Below are 22,268 nucleotides of genomic sequence, written 5' to 3'. Positions count from 1 at the left end.
AAAGAAGAATCCAGAGAACAGCTAAATGTTTGTCTTTTGCCTAAGTTTTGGGTGTTGATTGATTAGTTTGTTTGCTTAAAAAGGCACAGAACATCTATGTTAAAAAGCCCGTTTGCTCAAATCTCAGAATCAGCAGTATTTCTCAACATGACAATGCCTGAAGTTCTGTAGTCAAACTAAGGATACGCTTTTCTCAAGTCATAGTTATATGTGCATGAGGTCTATATTACTTTCCCACCAAGGCTCCTGTCAGTTGAACTGGACCAAATGCTCATGATAAACCCTCACTGGTTAGCTACTGTGAGACTGTATTTCTTTTTTTTTTTTTTTCCCCATGCCACACAGTGCTCTTTCCCCCCAGCAATTCTCTTCTCCTAAAAACATACCTTTTTTTTTTTTTTTTTTCTGACACATTCTCATAACACCACTCCTATGAACATTATCTACCACTAGGGTATTAAGAAGACTCTCCTAGGCTGTCAAATATGGGTTTTTTCCCCCCTTGTGTGTGCACTTTTGCAGATAGATAGTTTATATAAGGATGACATAAACAATGTTTTGTTGAATGTTTCTACTGCTGGGAATTAAATTCAGTGCTCATGTTCCTTCTTGAAGCTTGACACAGATGTTCAGGTCACCTCTTCTGACAGCTTTTCCTGAAGAGGCATACTGCCAGTCTGACCAGAGGTAGTTTGAATTTTGTAGAATGATATGGTCACACTGATGTAGCAGTACACTTCGCTGTAAACACCCAAATGCCTTGGATCTATACACACGTTTGTGAGCCTGCTCTGTTTCTACAGAGTATTAATTGCAAATTATGGCTTTGAACTGAGATGGGGAAAGAGATATAAAATGTGAAAGTAAGTAGTTAGGACTTCCTCTACTGTTCCAAAAACGGCATCCTTTCCTTGAAAACTTAAATTGTAATCTATCAGGCAGTTTGTAATGATTTTTCTCTGATAAGACCGAAATGGCATTTGACTGGTAAGATATATCAGCTCATCTGCTAATAACTCTGTAGCTTATACTGTATGAACACATGCATAATAATTGTTATTAACCATCACTTTCATCATGTTTCTACAAAGGAGAATATAAACAAGGTTTATAAAGCATACTTTCAGTCCAGCAAGCTAGCTGCTAACATTTTAAAGCAAGTCACCTAGAATAAGGATTAAGCTACAGAATTATTTTCCAGCCACAGCTGTAGCTGTGCTGCACACGTGTAAGGAGACTTCCTATGGTGCCATAAACCTGGTTTCAAGGCTTTAAGTAATGGGTATTACTAAAAAGCAGATGCAGAGTTACACTAGTCAGCTTTGTCTCTAAATGTTGGGATAGCAGTACTACAGAATTACCACATTATTTTCTTGTTGAAGCAGGAAACATACGGAAGAAATTAATTATCTATAACAATGGTTGTCACTTTGCAATCTGAGTATCCCTCAAGGCCCCTGGAATAGTGCTTAAGGGTCCTCAGCACATATGTAAGAAAAGTAAGCCTACTAGCTATCAGCATCTACAACACAGATTTTTTTATTTTATTAAAAAAAAAAAAAAAGAAGGTTGTCTGTTTATTAAAAAAAAATACCAAACCAAACTTGCAACCATCTGCAAGCTCTCCACAGGAATCCAAACAATCTCCTAACAGATCTCTGTAAGAAGTTAGTTTCACTGCTCTTTCACCAAACGCAACTTTACCTTTATTGTATCATGCATCTTTTACTTCTTATCAGATGCCTTCTTTCAGAAATCACAGCAAATATCAGCTAATGGGTAATGCAATAAATAACCTTCTGGCACTCTGCGAGTGGAATACAGAAGAGGAGAAAACAGCACTGGTGTTCTTTTAAGTTTCTTAACATACAAACTAAATGCTTTGTTTTCAAGACTCCCAAGCTTGAAGATGTTATAATCACTCAGCCAACTTTTTCTTTTTGTGTATATTTTTTGTCCCAGTAATGGTTCACACAAGTTCCTCCTATACAAATAAAATAGAGCACATTCACTTCTTTATAAAAAACAAAAGCAATTAAGCCTTCACAGAAGTTCACCATGTACTGGTTTGTATTTTTGTATCTATTTGATTTCCTTACAATTACTCCTTCCTAAGAACAAGGCAGTGTGATGGTGCAGTAACTGATTGTGTAAGATTTACTTTTACAAAAGCTGTCTATCCCTAAGCATGTAACATGCCTGCAGTTAAGAAACCCATTTTTCTTTTTGTAAAACCTGCGCTCCGTTTCCTCAAAGTCTCAGTCATCCTTTTGACAATCAACACTAACAAATTTCTTGTAAAACCAAACAGTACAATGCAGAGCCCCGGAAACTGTGGGAGACACGTATTTTTGTCTGACTGCACTTTAGCTCCACCAATCCTACTCTTAACCCAAGTTGGCCAAGAGTTTGTGGGCAGGAGGAGGGAAGAGAGCAGGAAGAAATACATACATCTCTGCTCAAGTGGAGAGGATCTAAGAGACAAAACAATGTTAGCCAGACATGTTTCGCAGCACATACTTCAGCCATATCCTCCCACACAGCATTAGTTTTCATTTGGCTTCCAGCATGTAACTGCTTCTCATCTTCTCTTCTGCATGATTTAATATAAAGCACTTATTGAAGTATTATTAGGGCTTCAGGGAATCATAAAAGTGGACCAAGTGTAAGTAGTACACAGAAATGATAGCACTGTTCTACTTTTAAAGCATGAAAGCACTAAAGGAGAAGAGAAGGCTTAAAAGAATAAAAATACTGCACTGCCATAAAATAATCAGATTAAATATAAAGTTTTCTTTAAAAGGCATTGGGGGGGGGAAAGAAGTTTAATATCACCAGTGTTAACCTGATCAGAACAGCAACTGTATAGCCTCTTCAAAGATCAGACCTGATTTTTCGCCCCTCCTTAAATTTGCAGAAAACATCCCTACAGCCTCATAGGTCAATATTAATACTCACTACAAATATTCCATGCCAGTATTTTCCCAGTGAGACTCTTTACTGTCCATTTTGCCATCCCATCTCAGCTGACAGGAGTCCAGATTCTACAAATTTTACACCCATCCACTTCCTCAGGAGACCCGTTACAATACTGGATGATAATAATGAAAAAAACCTAGGTGCTCAAGTTCATGTATTCACGTAGAGGCATTGCCAGATCCAAACATTAGGGAATATTGATATCCAATACATGCATTGTTAAGAGCACAGAAAAGTCTTTCACTTTTACTAAGAGAACAGCCGAATGGGTGTGTCGTATTTATCCCTGCCCCACCACTATATATTATCTATGTAATTAGGGATACAGACTTGGTTAGATTGACTACCATGCTTGGGATTGTTTACACTAAATTAGTTTTGTTTCCTTTATGACTACATAGCAACTTGTTTTTCTAGGGTTGCACAAGAATATTTTATCACTAAAACATGTTAAGAGGAAAAAGAAGTATTTAGAATTAAACCAAGAACAACATGGACTTTTGAAACCAAACCAGACAGAATAAATTTGGGGTATGCTAACCCCAACTGTGTTTCAAGTACAGTAAACCTTCCAGTGAGTGTCAGATTCCTTATAGAAAAAGATAAATGCAACAGATGGCCATCTTGGAGAGGAAAAAAACAACAACACACAAGGATCACACACAGCAACACCAATCCAACAAGAAACCATCAAATTTAATGAAATTGCTATTTGCTCGAGTAGAGACAACTTTGTAATTCAATAAAGTATTTTTAAAAAACCTAATGGATGGACTTTATAATTCATAGCCACAATAAGAAGGCATTTAACTGCCATTTCTCTCACAGTAAAAACCACATATGTTGCTCTGGTGGTGAGGTCAGGGAGTTCACTGAGAGTCCATAAATACATTTTTGAAACTAAAGAAAAAGGGCAGGCAGCATGGGTTCTGACCCCCTCAAACTAGAAGATAAAGTTACCTCCAACGAACAGGCAAATTTTTGAAACTGGAAGGGAAATGGGAATTCTCATTCTAGTCCCAGCTTTCTTAGCACTAGAAACATGCACATCTGTGATCAATAAACTATTTTTTTTCCCCTAAAAAATAAATCAGCCATGTTAAGCTAGTTGATGACTTGAAAGACTCTGCTTCATATTAACTACTTCCATATTGCTGTTTTTAGAGCTTTAGTATTTACAAGAAGTGCAAGGGGCTACAAAAACCTGACTATTTTACCTAAGGAATCAAACTGAGTCTGTTTGATGCCTGCTGTGCACCATCTCAACCCAAAACGCTGCAAAAGCAAAAATAAACACATTTCGCCACCTCTGCAATATGAAACAGGGTTGGGGCAAGGAGTGAAAAATGGAGCAAAGCAAACCTAGTAACCCCAGCTATTGTGTCACACCACCACTGGCATGTCACACTGCCACTGCAGACTTTAAGGACCAGAGAGCCCACAAAACTTGTCACACAGGGCAATTAATCAACTGATCAGTAATATCTGATGCAAGTATGTAACAAATGTTCGGGGACAAAAGCTGCTTGTTGGTTCAAAATGCAAAGAGAGTAATCTACACTAATGCATTTGCAAGTTTAATATGTAAATTGGAAACAGCTACAGCTCATGATCTCCCAAGCCTGTACTTACCTACAAATCAATCTGAACCAAGTCAACACACCATCAGAGGAAACAAAAATAGTCTACAAGCATCTAATGACAAAAGCCCATAAACCCCTGCCTGCGTACTCAGACATCATTTGTTATCAGAAGAGATGAGGAAAGCTTGAAAAAAGAGTGTGAGGTTTATTTTGTTTGTGAACAAACACAATCACAGTTTCTGCCTGGGAACAGCTTTTGAAGCAAGAGGCCATGAATCTGTCATCTATAAGACCATTCAAATACTTTTGTATGTGTCAGAAATTTTACTTCTCTCCTGCTGGGTAACCTCTTTAGACTATCCTCACTCTGTATTTTTTGTAAACCAATACTGGAATATACATCAAAAGGCATTAGATGTTTTTAAACTTTAGAAAGCCACTATAAAAAGTTACCATCTAAAGACATTGCAGCTTGAGCTTTATCAGGCTTGCGAATGGGGAATGTTTCCACCATGCCCTTTGGGAAGCATGAGTTTCACTTAAGATAATAGAGATAGTGCACTGATTTTCATGAAACTAGTTTCTTAAAAAAAAAAAAAAAATAAATCACAAAATGCCGAAAGCTCGTAGTCAATACATTAAAAAAATCCTTCCATAACATTTGTGTTTGGAGTGGAACAAAGGCACTCACTCTTCATCTCTGGTCAAACTTTTCCTGCTTTTATTTCAAGTTATGCACTATGCTGAAATACAATTTCTAATATCTTCAGTGTATGAATAGACAAAGAGTTCAACTCCTTAGTATATCTTTGCTGATTAATGAGTTATCTATATTAATTTTTACTGATACAGACACTAGTCTAGAGCACTTGGATTTAAATGTATTAAATAATTAAGTCTTCCAAGTAATCAAAAGCTGATTGTGTTAATATCAGATAGACTGGAATTCTACGCTTGAGGCTAGAAACTCTTCAGCTTCTCTTAATGAGATAGTAAGCTGCCCCAGAAGCATGCTGGCATTAAAAAAAAAGCTTCCCCCATGACAGATGCCGTCACCTTAATAACTTCCAAAGGTCCTTCTGAAAATGAGAAAAGTCATCCAACAGGCATATTTGCAATAGTGCTACAGAAAGGAATGAAGAAAATCTCTGATTAAGGGCAAAAAGAATACAATGTTCCTTTGAGGTAGAAAATTTGTGTCATATGCTGGAAGGGTTTAATACATTTATGTTATTACTATTTTATCTCCTTTTTTTTTTTTTTTAATATCTTCTCCTGCCTTCCTACCCCGTAAATGCAAAATCAAGGTTTTACATTTAAACTTTTAAATAACTTCACGTGTGTTATAGGTTGCACACAGACAGAACTGTAAACACATCTACTGCTATCTAGGAGTTAAACACTAACAAAATTTTTAGATGGAAGATAAAATCCTCTTTGTAAAACTACTGGACAGTTTTGCATCTTTTTATTTATTTATTTAATGCAGGAAGAAGGCCTGATATTGTGCCAGGAAAAACTTTCCCAAGTTAACAGAAGTAGTTCTGCTTGTGCTCCTTGAAATTCAGACTGCAGGGATACGAAACCCTAAACCTAAATCTTGTATCTTACTACAAGCACAAGGCAGCACTACAGAAGGGGAAAGTGGGTTTCTGGGGCATTTCATTCTTTGCAATGAGCTGTTACTCTCTCCTATTTCCAGAAAGAAAGGTATTTTACGTCACAAGTAGGAAGTATTAAAGGTTACTAACACTGCTGAAGTTTAGTTTCACAGTTTGTGAAAATCACAAGCTTTTAATAGATTAAATCTCAGTTTCCCTGTACGCAGCTTATATTTTAACAGGCAATGTCTTGATCTCAGCTCCATTCTTTTGACCGCTTGTTTGCTCAGATTTAAAGACGGCTACATCCATGTGCCTGGCAGGACATGCCAAGGATACATTCGTGTCATTTAGCACAGTTTCTAAGTCAAGTTTTCACTCTACGTGCATGGAGCCACCCTCTCTTACCTCTCTGCAAATAAAATTAAGTGCCCAGATTATTTTAATATGATGATTGCCCCCTGGAAAGGGGGGTGTATTTCCACTAACCACTACCTACACAGGGGCTTGCCCGCTTTTACACAAGAGCTCATGAACAGAAGCCCGTGTTCTAATTTTCGGGCAAAGTTTTCTCCTTTTTGTGCACAATCTCCAGCAAGTTTCTTTGGGATAACTGGGGCCATCAGTTAGTTACTTATTTCTGGCACTTCACCTGTGCCTCCTGAGATATGCCATCATTTTTCATCACCACAGAGGAACACATCACATTATTTGCTCTGCAGACCTATAACAGTCAAGATTTTCATTGAAAGATTTAACTCCCTCATAGGGGCTGACACATACCATGTAAGTAATAATATTAAGGTGATACCCTTCTCTCATTAAATAGTTGTGAAAGTTCTTCGGTGCAAAGAGAGAAATACTGATTTTCTGTAACAGAAAACAAGTTTTCTCACAGTGCAAATGTAATTTCCCTGCCTCCCTTTAAATACAGTACCTTTTACAATCAATTTCTCACTGAGATGTTTCACAAAGTCTCAACTACATCACCCATTTCAAAGTGTGGGTGTTTTGGAGCTTTACTACAGAGTTATGTGTATTTTAACAAGTCTTTATATGCTATTTTTGCCAGATGCGTAGCATCAGCAATAGTCACCTAGTTTAGGATGACCAAATTAGAAGATCAGATGAACTCATGGCCCATCCACTCCTCCCTGCAGAAGGGATGCAACAGGAACAGTGCCTGCCAGGAATGATGATGTTTGAGGGCCAAGGCCATTGCCTCCACACCAGGTTGAGTTGTAGAACATCTGCTCACCATCCCTTGCCCCTGGCTTGCTCCCCACTACTGCTGCTGCTTGCTGGCCTAAGATCTCAGCACAAGAAGCTGGCTGTGGGCACAACGGAGCTCCTGAAGCAGTGGGAGCTGGCAGCATTATCTTCCTTCCAACTGCTCCAACTTACAGTGCCTGTGACAAAACCAAGAAGCTCGCTGGTGGGGAGAAGCAAAGCCTGAGCCAAAAAAAAAGAAAGAGCAAAGGCAGAAGCTTTGGGCCTGGGCCTCAAAGGCAGTGCTCGCGCTTCAGACACTAAAGAGAGCTTTGCTGACTGTTGACAAGCTATTTGTCTCACGCATGCTGTGCGTAACCTTCTTTTGAAGAGACATGGTGGATGGTGTTAGCAACAAAGATGCGGCTCTGCTCTTGGTGGAGAGCTGTATGTCACACACTACAGATGGGAATCAGTATTGACAAATCCGCGATAAGCAGTTTGAGATTTAATTGGGGCAACAGCACAATTAATTTCTGCTCATCTGTTAGTAAGCTGTGGGGTTTTATCATCTGCTACTTGAATTTTTGCTGCAAAATAATTTCTTCCTAGGAAGTGGATAAAAATAAACTCCAGTCGTAGAAATGCAGCTCAGAAGCAATGCAACAGTGTATGTAATTTGCTGTGTTCATCAGTCCAGAAGAGGAATATATGAACAGATATGAAGCAAAACTGTCCATATCAATATAGAGAACAGAACAGTCAACCAAAGGGGGGGGGGAAAGAAAAAAAAAAAAAAAAAAAGGATGCATTTATCAAGTCCTCAGCTCTGCTGAAAGCAGAGAAAGACATGAGGGAAGGGAGAAGAAGCAAGCCTGCAGAAATTGCATTAGGAAGAATTGCCGTCTCAGAAGTTATTTAAAGCAACACATGCCACATTTCCCTGTGCAAAAGCTCAACAACGCAGAGCATCCCAATGGAAGGAATTTATCCTATGCAGATTTTTAAACATCCTCCACTACTCCAGCAAAAAGGCTGCATATTAACTAGGTTACTGCAAGCAAGTTCGAGCAAGTCTGTTCTCAAAAGGAAATAGGGGATACACAGTTCTACTGGTGCACTTTCTGAAACTGAGAATATAGACGTGGATAGAGAGGAAATTGGCTTCCACCATCTTTATGTAAGAGATAAAAACAAGCTTCATAATTACAAAGACAAAAAACAATCCTACATAAAATCAGCATAAAATGCTGAAGCCAATGTTATCATGTTTTTCTTTTGTCCAGAAGTTTCAAAAAATTTGAGCAAGTATATCCTCTGCCATGTACTTACAAATGAGTGGCCTCTAGAAGATGAAAATAGATGCATTTTATTGTCTCTTTTCCAAATACCTTAAAAAAATCCAGCACAGGACAAAACCTCCAAAAATCCTCCAGTAAAACTGAGAGAATATATCACAAGAGTCAACAAATGTAGTCTGAAACACAAGGGTAGAAACTAATAATAATTGCTAAGCCTATCTTCAAGGGTATTAATAAAGTTCATACATGTAAAGAGATAGTACACAGTGCTGACACTGAGTTACAGGAAAAAATGATACAAAATAAATAATGACTTTATCAAATTTTATTTCCCCCCCCCCCATGTTATTAGACCACTTGTACTAAAGTAACACTTGTTTCCTTCTCTTTTCACCTACTGCAGTTACACGTTCACCTAAATACACATACTAATCCAACAGCAATTTTAACAGTCTTCTTTTCTTTTCCTCCATCCTCTTGATTCAAAGCAGAATTGCTCATTAGAACAACTAGTGATTGTTTGGAGCCACAGCTTTAGCAACAGCTGTACAAACACATCAATCTCAAGTTAGGAACTCTGCCATAAGCTTCATAATAATATACTCATGTCATTTAGCTTTGGGGCTATTACAATAACTTTGGTCATTTTCTCTTTCCAAATGTTATACTGTTGAGGCCCTCAAAAAAACAATTGAGAAAGTAATTCAAGGAATTGGGAGGGAAGATGATAATGCCTAAAACAGTGACAAAAGTAGGTCCTCCAAAATTCTTACATATAAAATGATCTTTACTCTTTATCCAATTAATTGATAATAGTGATAGAAGCTAATTGTACTAACATCGCTTTATGTCGTAAAACGTTGACTTTTTCAGTGCACGTTACCTGGAGCATTAATGAGCAGCGCCAGCCCCTTGCAGCCCTGTCACTGTCTCCAGCCTCCACAGCACATAACTAGGTGACTGTAGGTGATGACAGACACCTTCCTCCCAGCTCAGTCCCACCTCAATAACTTCATTATCAAGAGCAGACTTAGATGACAGTGATTGGAAACTGAACTGGTTTTAAAGTGTTTGTCTTCAGATGGAAATGTAACCTGAGCAATGCAGGGAGAGCACACATGATTTCAATAAAGGTCAGTCACACTGGAAATGTAATTTTTTTTTTAAACAGACCCACAGTCAAGGCTGACTAGCAGATAGCTATCAAAAGTCACAGTGCCAAACTGCTGCAGAGATGCCTTTTCAGGATGAATTATTCTAAGGGTTTAGGAAAGGTGAAGATACTCCTCCATAAATTCACCAGGCTTGAATAAAGACTGAGTTAAAAGGAGAAAGATAACTCTTTGGTATAGATGTATTTTAAAACAAACAAACTATAGGTTAATGGATGATGTGCTACTTTATCTCCATGTGCAATGAAAATACACTGTATATTAAAAACGGAATCCATCATTGCCATGTTTGTTAACTCGATTACAGTCTCTTCAGGAATAAGAGGCACTGCAGAACTTTCTTTGGCATGATCAAGCCCACATCACACACAGATTTAAAAAGCTGCATTTTGCTGTGCAGCTTTTCTGTTGTTTTTATTTCCATCAATTATTCCCAATAAAGGCTCAGGAAGAAGAAGATGATGTCATGAACTGCCTTGTTCACCCAGTCATCTAAATCTCAATTTCTTCATTCGTTACTCAGCTCTCATCCACCTAATATTACCTAAGTGGCCAAAGAGAAATTATGTGGTAGAATCATGGCAGAGCTGTCCAAGACTTGTTTGGACGTAGGAATCAACAGGAAACAAAAAGGGAAAGAAAAAGAGGAAAAATACTTATTTTGAAAGACAATAAAATAGAGATCTTATTGTTTGCTTTAATTAGACATGAAGTGTGGGGAGAGGAGGAAATCTGTATCAATAGTAACTTCTACAAAACAATAATTACTGATACAGTAAATCACCTTTTTAAGTTATAGGCTCAACTGTAGGCCTAAATTTAGGGGAAATATAAGTTATCTGGAGGAAAACAATTAGCTTCTATTCCTTTTTCTGTTGAAAAAACATTTATTCTTTTCACTTAGTCCCCAGCATTTCATACAATGCATCTAGGCAGCCGATCTCTATGAAGCTCTCACGGCAAACTACTACACGTAGTTGGGTATGTTGGATGGTGGGGTTTTTTAACCACTCAGTCAATAAGATCAACAGGAGGTGTCCAATCCCACATTTGAATTCAAGGAAACAAAAAAAATATCTGTGGTTTAATAAAGATTCTTTACTATTCTCTGTGAGGAAATCAATCTTTACAGGGAAAGGATTGGTAATACTACTGATGTCTTTTCAAAGCAGGATGGAATATGCTTATACCACCTACATTCTGTTATTTTCATTACTTTCACTAAAGGAGAGATAGTGCAAGCCTAGATGAGCAAATTCAATGGATTGTTACAGCTGCTTGTAGCCATGTTCAAAGGTAGATTATGAACACATTGTTCATTACCAGTCTCACAATGAGCGCCTAGAGGAAACTTTCGTTATGTAAGGTGATAGCTCATTCTCCTGCTGCTGCCTTGCTGAAGTAATTCATTTAAAATAGAGCTGTAACATCGCAAGAGGGAAATTAAGTTGAAATACAAGTTGAAGCAGTTCTGCTTTGCCCAATTTAAGCCCAGCCATTCAGTACAGACTCTTGAACATGATACGAAACTGTATGCTCTGGTATGCACTGCTATGAAATCAAACCCCATCTTTCTTTCCAAAGTTTTATCAATATTCCTTCTTGTCTCCCTCAGGGAAGCCTTCTTGGCATTGACTGCTCTTTCTCCCATCATATTTTTGAAGTTAAATCTAGAAGTTCTTCGCTACTTAACGTTTTGAATATGCTTCACTAGAGATACACAGGAACAGAGCCATCTAAGCAAAACCCAGAAATGCTTATATATAAAAGTTTTTTTTTTCTTATTACAGAAACAGAGTTACAAAGTCCTTATTATATGAAGTCTGCATTATAAACCTGACTACATTTCCTTCAGAAGAGCATACATTTTCCTTTTACATTAAAAAAAAAAAATAATCTTTAAAACTAGGAGTGGAGTAGCTTGCTTGAGTAGCTTGCTTGAGCTAACAGGCCTGTGTTAAATTGCTCTGTTTTCATGCAATGCTTATACAAGGTCAGAGTGGGAAGCGCTACAGTGGAGGGAGCAGACTTCCCAGGATCAGAGGCAGAAGGCTGCCTGGGGCCAACTCCACACACACGTCAGATCCACGCTGCTGCTCAGTCTTGGCGTATTTCCCAAAGCAGGTAACACGCCTGAGAGGTACATGAATGAAATTATGGCATTTTTAAGCAACTGGAAAGATATATCCGAATTACAGGAGACAAAAAAAATAGTAATTGAGATGAAAATATGTATAACCAGGGATCTCATCAGCTTACTCAGAGAAAAAAACCTGAGCCTCAAATCTTCAGGTTCACAAGTAAAGATGGCAGTTATGAAAGCACATCAGTATCTCTCTTGCATAAGGTCCTACACCTGAAAACTTTTATTTTTTATGAGGAAGGGAAAGAGGGGCATAGCATTTTCTGCCGGATCAGCTCCCTGGTATGGCTGCCTGTGTTGATGCAAGGGAAGCAGCTGGATTACATGTGCAAGAACAGGTAAATAAGCCAGCAGTATCTGACATGTTTTTACTAAACCAGAAGCAGCACCTTCAGCTAACTCTCTTGCAAGTCCTGCAGCCCAAGGATTTGAGAAAGCTATCCTGCAGGAACAGTGAGGAAGGACATACAGGTCAGGAAAGCAGCACCTTTGCGTATGTAACTATATTGCTGATACATGAGCTCAGTTTCAGGAGGATTTTTGTTGCATGCTCCTAGTGGAGATGGAAAAGCACACACAGCACATACTTAACAGCTTCCATCTGTATTCTAAAAGAATAGACTTTCAAAGTGTAGAGGTGGATCTACGCCAAGAATTACACCAACCTATTAGTAATACTGGACTCTCCCACTGCATCCTCTGAGTCTGGTCCTCAGAGACCCCTTATCCTCTCTTGGACACCATTTGCTAACAATTACTCTATAGTAAAAGCATCCTGTTTCATGGATGAATTATTTCTGAGGCTTGATATACCATAAAATGTTATGAAAGAAGAAAAATAAAGCTAGTTTGATTCATACACATTCTTTTAATCAATCTATTGCACATGTAACAAATGTATTTCTTCAAAGCCAAATGAGAACTCTCTCTACTCCTACAACCACCTTTTCTCCTCCAAAACAGCCCCCAGACAGTTAATAACTTCAGGATAAATTTTGGTTTTGTGGATTAATTCCCCAAGTTTCATCCATGAGATTTGCCTCTCAAATTTCCCAAGTGAAATACAGACTCACATGACCCACTCAGGGACTAAAACACATACATCCCATTGCTTCTTCTGGCTCATAAGGTAACTGAAAAAAGATGTTATTATTTCCAGTGTTCAGTTCCAGACTGAAACTACTCAACACTCTCTTCAGCCAGATATCCATAAACAACTTTGATGTTTATCCTCACTTGTCTCAAATGCAAAGCATTTTCAAGTTACAGGAATGGGTGGAATTACCATGAGAATTGGTTTCCTCCTACCATCACCACTGCTTTCTCCAACTGATGTCAGATAAAGGCAAAAATACAGTATTTTTAATTTATTGCAGTAGTTTCTTGCCAATTAATTACTCAAAGCCCTATTATCTTTCTCCCTACATCTGAATGCATTTTCCGTCCTTCAGATTCGTGAATAAGTGGGGAAAAAACTCAGATCATTTAATTAAACAGGAGTACATAATAATTAATTGCACATGTACTCAGAATCACAGAATGTCAGGGATTGGAAGGGACCTCGAAAGATCATCTAGTCCAATCCCCCTGCCGGAGCAGGAACACCTAGATGAGGTTACACAGGAATGTGTCCAGGTGGGTTTTGAATGTCTCCGGAGAAGGAGACTCCGCAACCCCCCTGGGCAGCCTGTTCCAGTGCTCTGTCACCCTCTGTTACTCTAATCTTTTAAGGAAGAATAAAAAACTTTTTAATTCCTTAAAAATTCTTTAAGCAAAGTTGAAGCCTCAGTTAAAGTCTTCTATGAATAAGAACATGCACTACAGTACATTCTGAATATTTAGCCTAAATCCCAAATTTCCAGCTTTAAGTTTGCAGTGGCCAGAAAAACTACAGATAGAATGTTTACTCTTTCCTGTTCAAGAGGTGGCATAGCTACAGTTATGCCAGGGCATGCAAGCGACCTTTGTTCCCTTATTATGAAAGGCTATTGAGCCTCCTTACAACATAGTCTGTACACACAGACATCTGTTTGTTTTTAAGAAACAGAAAGAGAACAATGAAGAATGTTTGTGAAATCATGTATACTTGCCAAAGAAGACTTTGTAAATGTCTATGATCTTAATTTATGGTAATAATGGAAAGCATCTTGCTGATTGGCATTGACTACCCACAGCACTTTATAAACATGTTTTCTAAAAATTCTTTGGAAGTAAAAAACCAGATAGATCTGAGCCTGACTAACCACTGCAGCAACAAGAGTTCAAAAATGAAGCAAATGAGCTCCCGTGAAGACAGGAGAATGCAAAGCAACAGAAAGGGGAAAAGACTCTTGCCGTGCCATTAACAGACCTCCAGCTGACTATGCAGTCATAGCTCCGAGTGAGCACTTGCTGTAAAACAGTTTGCTGCAAAGCATTCTGCCTATCAATTATTATTTATAATTGACTCCTTTCACTTCCATCTCCCTCCAAGATACTCTACTTGTTTACTTCTAAAAACTGGAACAACTGTTGTTCTAGGAAGTGATTGCGCAGCGCTGGGGGCTACGGAGCAGCTGAGAACAGAGCTCTGTTGCTGGCATCAGAGACAATAGCCTGCCAATATTAATTCCCTCTGGCTGGTACTTTGATGCCCCCTTATCTTTTGTGGAACTACTGAGAGTTACTACCATCCCACCATCATGCGACCCTATGTTCAGATGTCCCCTGTAAGATTACTTTTTATTACATCCTTGATTTCATGTTTGCAACCCTTCTACCATCCTCCCTCTCCTCACAGTCCACAGAACAAATGACATAAGATTATAACTTGCACTTTGCTGCTTATTTTAAGTATATGCACACAGCAACAGGTATGCAAGACTTGAACCCAGCTGTAAACAACTTGCATCTGAAAAGGCAGCATCCTGACAGCTGCACCAGTTCCAGACACAGAAGGTTAGCACTGTTTTGTCCTGCAGGGATTTCAGACTGTTACATATGAGAATGGAACTTGTTCTGCAGCAACAGTCCAAATGCCAAAGACAAATATTGTTTCCGGTTAAAATTATAAGGCAGGAAGAGAAGAAAAACCACCAGAGTTTAATGTGAACTTCCATACCCTAATGTCTGTGCTTCTCCAGTTGAGACTGAAACAGCACAGCTTTCCTCAATATTACCTTTCAGAATCAATTATGTGTCTAAATAAATTTCACACAGACCAATTTATTTCCCAACCACACATTCTTTTCAAGCTCTATTCCCCACAATATTGCTCCTCAACAATAATTTAACAGAAATAAACAATAGATATTAAACAATCTATGATTTTTTTTTGGTTTAGCAGCAACATTCTAAGAAAATTTCTGCTAAGCTCTTAAAACAAATGACTACCATTAATAACATTTTACAGAGCAAGACTTACCATTTCTCATTTCCACAATTCAACTTGAAAAAAAAAAAGGTAGCACATGCATTTTACATGTTTTTTTTTTTGTTTGTTTTTGTTTTTTCTGAAAGAGCTTATTGTACAGCATTCCCAGTAGTTTACAGAGCAGATTCATTCCATAACTGCTCCCTTTCCCATACAGGTCCTTTCTGTTATACTCTGCATTTTTTTGACTGCAGTCAGAGGGAGGAGGGAGTAGATGCAGAGAGAGAAGGAGAAAAGAAAGCATCTGACTAAACTTCCATGATCTGAAAACATTCCCCAACCAAACAACCTTCCTCCTCCCATCCCATTATCTCTCTTGCACATATTTGTACCTAAATCCAGGATCCAGTATTTGCAGCCACTCGGCTGCCCGTTGCCGCAGCAGGTAGGATTTACTGAGTGAAGCGATCCCAGAGTGTCAGTCTGTTTAATCCTGTTTGGCATGGTGAGGAGTCAGCTGTTCCGACACCCACAGCTTACAAATCACCTACTCGCCTGCACCCCAGGGATGTGTTACAGCTTCTCCTGGAGATGTTCACCCAGATAACAGGACAAGCGATGCCATCAGATTGAAGAAGCTGCTGTTATCTTCTCAGCCTGGTTTAGCCCCCTGCCCTGCCGTCAGAGCAGCTCCTCTCTTCTAGGGATGCTCTCCTCTGACTCACTGAGCACAGTTCCAGTCTTTAAATTCACATGTGGGAATAGCCAGATGCAGCAGATTACACTCTACCGTAACTACCCTAATTGAGGCTCAAGAAGATCTTAAAAAATACAGCAAAGCAGCTATTTTTCCTCTCAGCCTTCAGAAGAGATGCAGTCTAGTACCTCTACAAAGTTTTATAGTAACTGGAATGAAAAAAAACCAACCTTTAATAACTCTTCTTTAGCATTGTGCATAGTTAGTTTTTAATGCTTTAGCTAAAGCCATAATTACAAAAAAGATGCACTTTTCTGGTCAGATAAACCATGCAGCGTTTGTCCTGGAACTTCTATTTTCCTTGACAAAATCTGTACCAAACAGAACAGATCCTGCCCTTAACTTCATCTTCTCCTGAAATAAAAAAACCCAAACACTAAAAAATCCACACCTTTTGATAAATTTATTTAAAGTTTTGGCCTGGTTTAAATTGCATCTCAAATCTGTTCACCTCTAAACTCATATCCTGCAAGACGGATTTCTAGTTCATCAAACTGTCTTCCTCTTAAGTGAAACTGTGTATTTCTTTTCTTATCTATGCCTTCCTAACCAAGTGTGCCACACATGCATTTGTCTATAAATACTCCTTTCTTTTTTAAGCTAAACACTTTACAAAACTAGAAAATATGTTCGGTTTCTTCCCCTGGACACATCGTCATCTAATTTTAAAGGACATACAAAAAGCTACATTCATTAGATAGATAAACAGCTATGAAGCCAAAGCAAGGATTAAATTTCTGCAAAAACAGAAATGAAATGCTTCCATCATGTTGTCATGAAAAAAGAGCCCTAAAATGAGACTGGACAAACAGTACTGTAAAGTACACAAGCACGTACTGAGAAAGAAGAAGATAAATCAGTGAAAGGGTTGCCAATGATAATAGCAGAAACAATGCATTTAATGCAAGGATAAATAGCAATTTTATGTGGAGCTGATAGCACATAGGGTCCCAGAGTCAAAGCTGGCTCATCATTAGCACTAAACACAATTTGGGTACACACACATTACTCTGATTGCAGCACTGAAGAGCAGTGCTCACCGTCCACCTGAGACCAAAGTTTCTTCATGTTTCTAAGGAAAGCCACCCTAAATTCTGCATTAGTTACTCCTTCATAGCCTCTTGCACTGAAACCATGAATTCTGATTCTTAAACATTTTTCTTCTGACTCAAGATGACTTTCAAATGACGCTGAATTCCTAAGGGGGGGGGGGGGGGGGGGAGGGCGGGGGCAAGGAAGCAGCAGAAGTAAAGAAGGAAAAAACCCTCTTTCTTCAGGATAAGTGATCTTTCTCGTTTGCCACCTATGGTGAGACTTCCACTCAGGCTAGTTTATTCTTCATGAAACTGTAGAACATCTGAAAATGATTATAGTTTCTAGTTGAGTAAGAAAAAAAAATAAATGAAACAATCCCTTTCCTCTACTCTCCAACAGTTCCCACGCACATCGAATACACTAAAGAATATCCAGCCATACTTATTGTAGTTATACTCTCACATCTTTAACATTTAGAAAAAGTTAGTGAAGTTATCACTATACCTTTGAAATAGTGATTTCCATATGAAAGAAAGCTTCTGACTAAAACACAGCAAAATTTATAAATAAAGCCAGTTTTGGATTGGTTTTGGTTTGCTTTTTAACTGCATGTAGATTGACCTTATAACACCAATAATACGTAAAGGAGGATATTTTAAATGCTCTGGGAACCACATCATTTGCAGGTTGCTATTGCAAAAAGTTAATCTATTCCTATTCAAATCAAATACCATTATTTTAAGGTTTTGCTTTGGCCCTTTCTTTTCTCAGAAGACAAATCTGAGAAGTAAATCAAGGGGGAGAGAATAACCACATGAACCACTACATTATGCATATTTCACAGGTTGCATGGTTAAGAACAGAGGATCACTGATATTCAGTCGTCTTTGATGCATACAATTGTTGTAAAAAACAATTGCTACACGGCAACACTGGAGTGGAGACAGCAGGCTCTTCACGAATGTGCTGCAGAGTGAATGTGGGTATTAGGTAAGAATTTTATTGAAAAACATCTCAATGAGTATACTGAAACAACACCTAAAGCTTTCTTATGGTCCAAGACCCATAAATTCTACATCACAAAACCAACATTTCTTAATTTAACATGCAGAAATCATTATTTAGTACCACTGTCATCTTAGATTAGACTTGAAGACCTGAAGATGTATCATAGTTCTCAACTTCCATCTGAGACAGTGACCTGTATCAATATCTGGAATTTTAAGCCCAAACAAACAGCCTATTAATGCCTTTCTAGGATTTACTCCAGGCTCTACCACAAAGCTCTCTTTGTCCTTTAGCTCCATCAGCTTTTCTGTATTCCAAAGCCTTATCCTGCATTAGCTCTCCCTGTCTGCTACACAGCTCTTCCTGCAAGGAAGAACACATCTACATGGAGAACACCTTTAGGCGAGGGGTGTCAAACTCATTTTCACCGGGGCCCATGTCATCCTCATGGTTGCCTTCAAAGGGCCGAATGTAATTTTAGGACTACATTTATACAGTCTTAAAATTACATTCAGCCCTTTGAAGACAACAGCGAGGCTGATGTGTCCTCCCCCAGTGAAAATGAGTTTGACACCCCTGGCTTATGCAAAACCATGGCTGGGCACAGAGCAGACGCTCAGCACAGGAGAGGCTGGATGGCACAGCCCATTGCACAGCAGCACTGAGCTGCCCCCACCCTCATCCTCTGCTTAAATGTTTGTAGAGCCCAGCCCAATGGGACAACAAACTTTGAATCAAATTAGCAAAGAGAAAAGCTCATGCCATTTGTCAGCATTTAAAATAGTTTTTTTTTTTTAAAGTAAAAATTAACTGTTTCTTTTTTAACTTACCTGTGCAAAGCAGAAATGAGCTTTCTTGATACACATTTTATATAATTTCCTTTAACAAAGAACAGTTACCAGCTTCATTTCTGAAAACAAAGTATTGATGAAAGGCCCTTCAGACCCTTAGCAATTTAAGACATTTCTGTTACTTAAACCGGTGACGAAGTAAGTTGTCCAGGTGAAAATTTTGTCAATGGCTATTTCATGAAGGTTTAAAAATTTCAGGCAAAAGAGGCTTCTCACTTTTAAGACAGCATTTTGTAAGAAAGACTACATCCTAGTGAGTAAACAAACAAACAAACAAAACAATGAGAAAAGCACTGTATATCCTCAGCAGATAATGTAGCATATGCTTTGTATGATATGCATAAATGAAGCATCACACACCTGTATCTGTTACTACGGTGAAGGAATGGGTTCAGCTTTCTGCAGTTCATCTTGGGGTTCACTGATGGACAATGTCAGACTGCCAAAACCATTTTAAACCACATTTTGCCAGCTCACCCAGCACAGAAGTATCAACTCCTCACTCTGCCATTAACAGCCAACAAGGAGGTTGCTACAACTTCAGCTTCACAGGTACCAGATCCTACTGCAGCACATCTGCAACCACTGTTTGCCACTGTACCGACCTCCCTACGGAAGTGCTGCCTCCTCTGAGGGCACCATTACTAGTCCTGCATGTCAAATGAAAACATTCATCCCTTCTTTCCCTTAAGAGGGCAACTGGAGTTAAACTGACTGTGTTTCTTGTACTCTAAGACATATGCACAGCAACAAAAATAACAACTTATATTAAAACAAGCATTCCAACCTCATCTTTGTAAGGCTCCATTACATTTTACACCATCTTGGAGAAAACAAGCAGAACAAGAAAGCGAAGATAACAGAATGCAGAAATTTCATTTTTAAACACTTGTTGTGAGTTGCCTCAGAGCCTGAAAAAGAAGCCGAAGAGCCAACCTTTTCACTTCAATATAGCTTTGGTGAAAAAAAAAGTTTCAAAGATTCTAGCATTAAAAAACCCAGCTTCAAAATTCAATGTTGTTCTCAAACCAAACTAAATCTGTCCTCCCGAATCTTCCCCCTTGTATTCCAGACATTCCATTTACAAAATCAATTTATATATATTTTAAAATCAGTACTACAAAGTTATTTAAAAAATCCTTGTTCATCTTAAGAGCAGAGAAGTGTACACAAGATAATTGAAATTAATAGAAGAATAAATTCTCTATTCAGTTCTGCCAGCATCTAAATGTCATAATTTTAAAACCATTTTTGAGGTGATCTATGAGACTAATGCTTTCATCATTTAGAAGTGCACAGTTCTTACAATTTTGAGTCATGTTTTTGCATGTGGGAGAGAGAAGATTCTGCCATTTCCAAAACTGTGCAGGACCAAAGACCAACCAGACCTAGGAGCCAAAGTTAGACATAAATCCCTAACTAGTAAAATTCTTGACCTAAATTAACACTGCACAAACCAAGAGGAATTTTATTTACAATAGGAATTTCTAATTAAACAAACAAACAAACAAAACACAACAGTCAGACTTTTGCATACAAATCCTATCTTTGGCAAGTTAGACTCTGTGCCACACACGAGAATACCCTAAACACAACCCAGAAATTTTAAAATGGCAAAATGGCACCTATTAATAAATCTGAGGTTGAGTCTCCAAAGGTGAGCTCCCACACTATGATTAAAATTCTGAAAGGAGCCTAACTTTGCCTTTTCCACAGTGTACAATGTGTCCACAGTTTAACTGCTTGGAGCACAGCTGTGCCACTGGGATCTGGTTTCTTCAGCTCCGGGCACAAAGATCACCCTGTTCCCAAAAAAATAGCCTCGCTGCTCCTCAGTCTCACAGATAACACTGCCGGTCTGCAAGGAGCGGAATCATCACAACAGTGGCTCTTTGGACTCACATTCAGCGCCTTGTTTCCTGTTCTTTACCACCAGTGCTGTCAGCTGCCAGAGACATTTAAATTGAATCAGTCAGAACTTGTATTTTGCAATGAATTGTGTGAACATCCTTAATTTAAGATTTCCAAGAACTCCTTTCAAAAATACTGGTGTGTTTCAATAAAAAAACCCTACCAACAACTGCCTCTGACAAAACATATAGTCTATATAATTAGCTGGCAAACCTGGAAAAGTATATTCTGACTGAGGGTAAAGAGATATTTTCCACGGGGTGATTAATAACCTTCCCTTCTACATCTGGGGTAAAGCATTTGTCAAGAGCAACTGATATCTAGACACTGAAGTACTCTAGCTTTAATTAAAAATATTGGGAAATGAACCATTTATCCAACTATTCAGTCACCAAGGCCAGGATCTAAACAAGTCCTTCCTGTCTCCAGCTTTGCAGAACATACCCTAGCTGCTGCTCATGCCTACAGTAAGAAATGATATCGAAAAGCACATGACATCATAAACTCTCTCCCATCTTAATCATTTGGCTATTATTTTCTTCAGTTTTTAATTTTATTCTGTGCTCTAGCCAAGGAATTGGAGCCTGTATGCTGCTCCCAAGAATGCAAAGGCCTTTCAAAGAAATGATGAGACGTTCAGGGTCCCTGGTCTTCTGTTTATCCAGAAAAGCTTTGGGAAAATTCTGACTCCTCAACAGTCACCACTGCAGCATGCCAAATCAGCTTGAAGGATCCCAGCCACTGTCAGCAAAACCACAACAAACCAGCTTCAGATAATTCAAACAAAATCTTTTGGATGAGTGTAAGGAATGTTGTTGCACAGACACTCACTACTTAGTGAGGGGTGGGAGGGGAGAAGAGATACGCCATCCCTCGTCTCTGTATTGAAGAAAACACAAAAAGTGTTCCAAGCGAGAAATACTTGCTGTCCTAATGAGACATATTGAAGAAACACTCATATTTGACATTAATTTTATTATCCAAGTTACCCTTAATCGTCCTTTTTTTTCTTCATTTGAATTTTCTAACTTAGTCTCCTCCACTATATTTAAAATACCCTTTCTCTTCCCTTCTCACTCCAAAGGAAAAAGGAATCAGCCTGTTGGCGTGAAAAATATCTGGTCAAAACAAGGTTTAATTTTCCAAACCAGTTTTAACTGCATATACAGGAGTTGGAATTCTTTCTAAAATAAATTTCTCATCTGATTATCTTAACTGGAAAAGCATGCAAAGACAAAAGGAAAGGGTAAGAATATATTCATCAGAAGTGTTCAGAATCTTGAATTATATTCTTGACTCAGAGTTAATACTTTTAAGTCACTTAAAAGGAAAATGAACAGGACTAGTAACCAAACTAGGTCATTAA

The 22,268-nt window shown here is 38.4% G+C and overlaps 1 protein-coding gene across 6 annotated transcripts in view; it reads right to left on the bottom strand.

The window, feature by feature from the left end:
- The window catches only part of TRIO (trio Rho guanine nucleotide exchange factor), a 256,340-nt gene that overhangs the window by 37,820 nt on the left and 196,252 nt on the right, over positions 1-22,268 (bottom strand). The gene's annotated exons all lie outside the window — the stretch shown is intronic.

This window comes from Streptopelia decaocto (genome assembly GCF_964273445.1).
Source record: "Streptopelia decaocto genome assembly, chromosome: 2".
NCBI classification, from domain to species: Eukaryota; Metazoa; Chordata; class Aves; order Columbiformes; family Columbidae; genus Streptopelia; species Streptopelia decaocto.
This window is presented reverse-complemented; position numbering and strand designations above follow the sequence as displayed.